Here is an 8,686-nt window from a genome sequence, read left to right on the forward strand (position 1 = left end):
AAAGGCCAGTTTTCGGCAGCCCAAAGGGCGGGAAGCGGCGGCCTTTGGTCCCGGTTGGTGGCACCAACCGGGACTAAAGGTGGGGCATTGGTCCCAGTTGGTGCCACGAATCGGTACCAATGCACCCCTTTAATCCCGGTTGGTGCCACCAACCGGGACCAAAGGCCCCTGTGCTGCCCGCGTCGCGGCCAAAGTTTACTCCCACCTCGCTAGTTGAGAGGGCTCGAGAGTGGTTTATAAGCGCTGCTGCGCCCACCCTCTCGAGCTCCTCTCAACTGCAGGCTTTCGGGCCTAATCTCACACTTTGCTGCTGTGGGCCTATTGGGCCTTCTGCAGGCCTGAATCCTGGCCCAGGTTGGGTTTCTAGTCGTATTCACGCCGTGGTGCCCAATAGGTGGCATTTTTTTAGTTTTTTTTTCCCGTTTTTTGTTTTGTTTTTTGCATTATTTTTTTTCTTTTGTTTTTTTTGCTTTATTTTTTAATTCTTTTTGCTTTTAGTTTTAGAAAAATTATAAACTTTCTGTTAGTGCCATTAGTTTTCAAATTTGAAAACACTTTTTTTGTTTTTTTGTTTTCTTTCTTGCTTTATTTATTTTATTTTGTTTCTACTTACAACAAAATACTTATTGTTGCTATTTTTTTATTTTTCTAGTTTTTTTGTTTTGTTTTCTGCATTATTTATTTTCTTTTGTTTTTTGCTTTATTTTTTAATTCTTTTTTGCTTTTATTTTAGAAAAATTATGAACTTTCTGTTAGTGCCATTAGTTTTCAAATTTGAAAAACTTTTTTTGTTTTTTTGTTTTCTTTGTTGCTTTATTTATTTTGTTTTGTTTCTACTTACAACAAAATACTTATTGTTGCTATCTTTATTTTGTTTCCAGTTTTTTTGTTTTGTTTTCTGCATTATTTATTTTCTTTTGTTTTTTGCTTTATTTTTTAATTCTTTTTGCTTTTAGGTCAGCAAACTTATAAACTTTTTGTTAGTGCCATTAGTTTTAGAAAAATTATAACTTTCTGTTGAGAGTGTTCTTGGTGAGAACATAGTTGGGAAGGAGCGAAACGGGATTAATGGTATTACGAGAGCCAAACCATAAGACATTAAAGCATTTTAAATGAACTCTGAAAAAGTTGAAAGTTGGCATGGTATCATAAATTTACCCACATAGCATGTGCATGTACAAAACGGACAATGGTATCATACTCGTCTGTTACAAAGTTGGCATGGTATCATCACAATAGTTGCGGAAGAAAGTCTTCACTTTTTCTTCGCTTGTGTCATTTGCTTATTGCGCCGTAACCATGGATAATCTTCATCGTTTATCAAGATGTTGGGGTCAGCCTTGACTTTGAAGGGAGGAATTTCATGAAACTTTTCATAATCTTCAGACATGTCTGTCTTGCCCTCCACTCCCACGATGTCCCTTTTTCTTGAAAGAACTATGTGGCGCTTTGGCTCATCGTATGATGTATTCGCTTTCTTATCTTTTCTTTTTCTCGGTCTGGTAGACATGTCCTTCACATAGATAACCTGTGCCACATCATTGGCTAGGACGAACGGTTCGTCAGTGTGCCCAAGATTTTTCAGATCCACTGTTGTCATTCCGTACTGTGGGTATACCTGTACCCCGCCTCCTGACAGATTGACCCATTTGCACTTAAACAAAGGGACCTTAAAATCATGTCCGTAGTCAAGTTCCCATATGTCCACTATGTAACCATAATATGTGTCCTTTCCCCTCTCGGTTGTTGCATCAAAGCGGACACCGCTGTTTTGGTTGGTGCTCTTTTGATCTTGGTCAATCGTGTAAAATGTATTCCCATTTATCTCGTTTTCCTTTCCAAATCTTAACAGTCGAAGATGGTCCCCTGGACAACAAGTACAGCTCATCACAAACAGTGTTGTCACCTCTGAGACATGTTTCCAACCAACTGCTGAAAGTCCTGATGTGTTCACATGTAATCCAGTCGTCGCAGTGCTCCGGGTGTTTGGAGCGCAGACTGTTCTTGTGTTCATCAACATACGGGGTCACCAAGGTAGAGTTCTGTAGAACTGTGTAGTGTGCTTGAGACCAAGAATATCCGTCCCTGCATATTATTGAGTCCCTTCCAAGCGTGCCTTTTCCAGTCAGTCTTCCCTCATACCGTGATTTAGGGAGACCTATCTTCTTAAGGCCAGGAATGATGTCAACACAAAACCCGATGACATCCTCTGTTTGATGGCCCATGGAGATGCTTCCTTCTGGCCTAGCGCGGTTACGGACATATTTCTTTAGGACTCCCATGAACCTCTCAAAGGGGTACATATTGTGTAGAAATACGGGGCCCAGAATGACAATTTCATCAACTAGATGAACTAGGACGTGCGTCATGATATTGAAGAAGGATGGTGAGAACACCAGCTTGAAACTGACAAGACATTGCACCACATCACTCCTTAGCCTTGGTATGATTTCTGGATCGATCACCTTCTGAGAGATTGCATTGAGGAATGCACATAGCTTCACAATGGCTAATCAGACGTTTTCCGGTAGAAGCCCCCTCAATGCAATCAGAAGTAGATGCATCACAATCACGTGGCAGTCATAAGACTTTAGGTTCTGAAACTTTTTCTCTGCCATATTTGTTATTCCTTTTATATTCAAGGAGAAGCCAGTCGGGACCTTCATACTAAGCAGGCATTCAAAGAAGATTTCCTTCTCTTCTTTGGTAAGAGCATAGCTGGCAGGACCTTCATACTGCTTTGGAGGCATGTCATCTTTTTCGTGCAAACGTTGCAGGTCCTCCCGTGCCTCAGCTGTATCTTTTGTCTTCACATACACACCCAAGAAGCCTAGCAGGTTCACGCAAAGGTTCTTCGTCATGTGCATCACGTCGATCGAAGAGCGGACCCGTCAGCAGGTGCTCTCAACTTCCCGTCTTTCTTACGGTCCTCACTGTGCCATCAAATCAACTTGGCATGCTCTCCGTTTCTGAACAGACGTTTCAACTGTGGTATTATAGGAGCATACCACATCACCTTCGCAGGAACCCTCTTCCCGGGGGGCTCGCCCTCAACATCACCAGGGTCATCTCGTCTTATCTTATACCGTAATGCACCGCATACCGGGCATGTGTTCAGATCCTTGTACGCACCGCGGTAGAGGATACAGTCATTAGGGCATGCATGTATCTTATGCACCTCCAATCCTAGAGGGCATACAACCTTCTTTGCTGCGTATGTACTGTCGGGCAATTCGTTATCCTTTGGAAGCTTCTTCTTCAATATTTTCAGTAGCTAGCTTCTCAAATCCTTTGTCAGGCACAGCATTCTCTGCCTTCCACTGCAGCAATTCCAGTACGGTACCGAGCTTTGTGTTGCCATCTTCGCAATTGGGGTACAACCTTTTTTTGTGGTCCTCTAACATGCGATCGAACTTCAGCTTCTCCTTTTGACTTTCGCATTGCATCCTTGCATTGACAATGACCCGGCAGAGATCATCATCATCGGGCACATCGTCTGGTTCCTCTTGATCTTCAGCAGCTTCGCCCGTTGCAGCATCATCATGCACATCGTCTGGTTCCTCTTGATCTTCAGTAGCATCACCGTATTCAGGGGGCACATAGTTGTCATAGTACTCTTCTTCTTCGTCGTCTTCCATCATAACCCCTATTTCTCCGTGCCTCGTCCAAACATTATAGTGTGGCATGAAACCCTTGTAAAGTAGGTGGGTGTGAAGGATTTTCCGGCCAGAGTAAGACTTCGTATTCCCACATATAGGGCATGGACAACACATAAAACCATTCTACTTGTTTGCCTCAGCCACTTCGAGAAAATCATGCACGCCCTTAATGTACTCAGAGGTGTGTCTTGAACCGTACATCCATTGTCGGTTCATCTGCGTGCATTACAGAACATCATGAATAGATAATTAAGTGACCAAATTAATAGAAGTTCATCATCACATTAAAACCAAAGTACATACATAGTTCTCATCTAACAACATAAAGCTCTGTAGAGCATCTAAATTAATTAAACCATACATTGAAACTATGTAAAACATTTCAATGCGAAAACAAATACGATCATAATCACAACCAATGTAACAACTGATCCAATGGCATAATGATACCAAACCTCGGTATGAATGGCATATTTTCTAATCTTTCTAATCTTCAAGCGCATTGCATCCATCTTGATCTTGTGATCATCGACGACATCCGCAACATGCAACTCTAATATCATCTTCTCCTCCTCAATTTTTCTTATTTTTTCCTTCAACAAATTGTTTTCTTCTTCAACTAAATTTAACCTCTCGACAATAGGGTCGGTTGGAATTTCCGGTTCCACAACCTCCTGGATAAATAAAATCTATGTCACGTTGGTCGGCATAATTGTCGTAAACAACAAATTAACCAATAGGTATGAAAAGATAATATATACCACATCCGAATCATAGACAGGACGAGGGCCGACGGGGGCGGATACCAAAACCATCGCACTATATAAGATGCAATAATAAAAGTAAGAAAATTATACAAGTATTTATATAAACATACAAGTAAGAATTTTTTTCCTTTCAGAAAGAAGATAAGAACAAGAGGCTCACCACGGTGGTGCCGCCGACGAGATCGGCGCGGGCGATCGACAGCGGTGAAGACGGGGACGGGACGTGACGGACCGCTAAACCTAGACAAATATTGAGGAAAATGGAGCTTGGAGAGGAGAAAGCTTAAGTAGTGTGGCTCGGGCATTCCATCGAACACCTCGTGTGCATAGGAGGTGAGCTAGAGCACCACAAAGCTCTTCCCTTGCCGGCCAGGAAAAACAGAGCAGTGGGAGTGCTCTGCTTGTGGGCGAGGGGTATATATAGGCAACTCATTGGTCCCGGTTCGTCCCATGAACCGGGACTAAATGGCAGCCTTTGGTCCCGGTTCATGCCACCAACTGGGACCAATGGTGGTGGGCTAGGAGCAAGGCCCATTGGTCCCGGTTCGTCCCACCAACCGGGACCAAAAGGTCCAGACGAACCGGGACCAATGACCCACGTGGCCCGACCGGCCCCCGGGGCTCACGAACCGGGTCAAATGCTCCCATTGGTTCCGGTTCTGGATTGAACCGGGATTAATGGGCTAACCTGGCCTGGACCATTGCCCCCTTTTCTACTAGTGATGGTGTTGGCACGGGAAAAATGAAGGTCGGTGACCTATGACCTCTTTATCTCATCAAGGCCGTGGTCTATTTCAAATTTCCACATGATTCATAAACAAGTCACCACCCATGAGTGACAAGTGAAAAGTGCTTTGGTGCGTGCATTGGCAGTACCTAGAGAAGGAGCTGGGGATGGAGTCAATGAGGACGATGAAAAGGATAAAGGCCACGCTGGATCCCAACAACATCATGAATCCAGGAAAGCTCATCCCACCCCACGTCTGCATATGACCAACTAAGTGCCTAATTCCAACTTTTTTTTGAAAGGAATGTCTCGTGGCTCTTTATTGCAATAAGTTGATGGTTACATCGTTAATTACAAGGGGCATAATAAACATGGGTGGATCACCATCCCAGAAAACAGTAGAAGTTGAATCATAAGCATGCGTAGCTAGACTATGGGCCACATTATTTGCATCCCTTGACAATGTTGGAAAGTGATATTACCTATTCTCTGAGGGATCGCAAAACATTCAGCCATGATTACTGCATATGGGGTCAGAACCTCTGTCTCACCATTACAGGTGATCTTTTGAATGAGTATACCTTTCAGACGAAATGCGGCCATTTTTTAGATACCTTGTACAGAACATTGCATAAGTTGATAGGTCGATACTGTGAAATTTTCTTTAGACTGACCACCTTGGGAATAAGCACTATGACGGTATCATTTCATCCATCAGGGATATTCTTTCAGTTGTGATGACATCAAGTACTTCGCTTCTCAAAACATCACCAATTAAATGCTGACATCTTTTGTATCCCCGATGGAAAATAAGGCCTTTTAAAATCTTCAACTGAAAATGGCTTACCTAGTGCACCATCCATCTCCCTTGTAACTCGAGGTACAACCTTATCAATTAAATCTGGGCCCGTCTCTCCAATTTCAGTAGCAAACAAACGCGCAAAATAATCATTGATCAAAGGATTCAGATAGGCCGTGCCTTCACGCCAATTCCCTTGGTCATCTTGAAGACAGTTTATTCTGTTTTTCTTCCTTTCGTGCATCCGCAAAATTCTGAAAATATTGGGCATTCCTATCAACAAAGGGTGGGTTTTATTTACTCAAAAGGAGGCATCAAGTGGATACAAACACAATGAGCACACACCCGGCCTCTGTGTAGGTAGGATGCACACACACACGCCCACACACACAGAGAGAAAAATGCCGGCAAATAACAAAGTAATATAACACCAAAGCTATGTCTAGGCGAGAGGAAAAAATAAAGTGATCAACTCCATAATCGGAAACTACAACAATGACCATATCCGTACCAATCATCTCATAACACCAAAAGGTCAGTGAGATTCTTCAACAGCAACTCCTTCAGGAAAAGAGAGTCGCTCGAGCGTTGCTGTCACCGAATCCAATCACCAAAGGCCATAATCTAAATTTTTCACCCTGAAGAACTGGTATGAGCATATCCGGGTAATGCCTTCAACAAGGTAACGATGCAAAAAACATCACCATTGGCAGGTATAACCAACTTGGGCCAAGCCTAGATTTTCACCACAGAGCTCGAGACCAGGTACACACCACCATCAGAGTCAATCATGTGTTGTTGCCACCACTTTTCCGCCTAACAGCTACATGCGTTGGGCTAGAACACTGATCGCTGCTGCTGCACAATCATATCCTATGCATCAAGCCGTCGTCCATGGAATGCATTTCACTGCCAAGGCAACCACCGGATCCTGAAAGAGAAACCCTCACAAAGACCTTTTGGTGGCCCCACAATCGGCGGCGAGGCTGCCACTGCAGGCCGGAGTGGTCACCACACCTTCCAACATCAAGACGAAGCACATCACCACCGACTGCCATCTCACAGGAGATAACCTTGCCTGACCCGTCTTCCAAGGAGTCAACATAACCAAATCTTGAGCAAGGTAGATCAATTCATGGCGCCACAGTCCGCCTAGCCGCAACATCCACGTCGGATCCATCTGGGGCCTCCCCATGGCGGCGACGAGTGCGAGAAGCCGTCGAAGGGTCAGCAATCGCCGACCAAAAAGGAGATGGCGACTCCGGGACCTTGGATCTGAGGAACGAGTTGGGGGCACCAAGGTGAGGCAACACATGTCTTCACCGCGGGCTTAGCCAGACGGCATCCGACGACGACGGCGAGGGATGGAGTAGCGGAGGCGAAGGCTAGGAGCGACTGCAGACTCCGGAGTAGCTAAGTGTTTGTAACCATGGGTATCTTTCGGTTTTTACCTGAGTTAAATTGGCTTACACATTGATGGAAATATGAGCAAATTACTACGAGATTTAATCCGAATAAACAAAAGATAAACCATGACTACAGTAGCAGAGATTGAACTAATCATGCGAACTAGCATAGCAGATGAACAGATCACATCTAGGGCACATACTAGAAACATGAATTCTACCACGATCTCGAACAGGAAAGATAGAATCACGTACGGTGCAGCGGGAGCAGCACCGCCGGCGTTGATGTTGTCGCCCATGTCGTCGAGGATGAGGTTGCCGAGGTCGGGGAAGAAGTCGTCATTCGCGAAGTCGTCGCTGCCAGCAGTCGCGCGAGTGCGCTCCCCAAAAACCTGATCGCCCCTCTCCCGTACAGGATCACGAGAGGCGGGGTTCCGGAGGCCTGCTGTCCCTTCTCCCAGTGCACGCCGAAAGGAGGGATGGAGAAGACTTGCTTGGCGGCGCAATGATCTGGAGCGATGGTGAGAAACCATACGAAGCCGCAGCGGCTAGGGTAGACGTCTGCCTGACTATATAGTGCGGGCCGGGTAGGTCGTGGGAGTAAACCCCACGTCCGAGTCGTCACGATCCAAAAGAATCGGAAACTGTTCAGTAATTAACGCGTCCTTTAGTTATTAATTAATGACTCATTAATTTTTCCCGAGCAGCAAAAATATAGACAACGTGCATAGCTCTGTCCTTGGCTCGGCTCAATCCCGCAACCCGCGGCGCGTCGTGACGAGGCGAGGCATGGCGTGGCGAGGCGAGCGAGGAGGAGGAGCGCGCATGTAGGTCTCCTCTTTTCATGCTCATACAAGTGGTAGGAGAGCTTACCTTATAAAGAGGTTCAACTCTCTCTCAACTTATGAGGTGGGACTAAACTTTTAGCCTCACTCACTCCACTCACATGTGTGCATGAATGGGCCAAGAGAATTTCAGAATTTTAGTTGGGCTTTGGGCCAAAAGCCCACTAGCAAATTCCAACAATCCCCCACAAAGTCTTATTGGCACATTTCACCATTTGTTTCCAAAACATTGTTTATATACCGGTGCTTAGTGGAGACTGTGAAGTTGAACTTCCACTTAGAGATTTATGCTACACTAGATCACAACTTGAATAGTGGACTATGCCTTGAACTACAAGTTTTCTGCGAGACTAGTTTCACACAAACTCTTGACCGATACTTGGCTGCCGCAAGGCTTCCCCGCGGGTGGAGCGTATACGTCGTACTCCAGGGCCTTTCATGAATTTATTAGAGAGAACCCACTTCCCACAGACTGCGACGTTA

The sequence above is a fragment of the Triticum dicoccoides genome, chromosome 6B (assembly GCF_002162155.2).
Source record: "Triticum dicoccoides isolate Atlit2015 ecotype Zavitan chromosome 6B, WEW_v2.0, whole genome shotgun sequence".
Taxonomy (NCBI): domain Eukaryota; kingdom Viridiplantae; phylum Streptophyta; class Magnoliopsida; order Poales; family Poaceae; genus Triticum; species Triticum dicoccoides.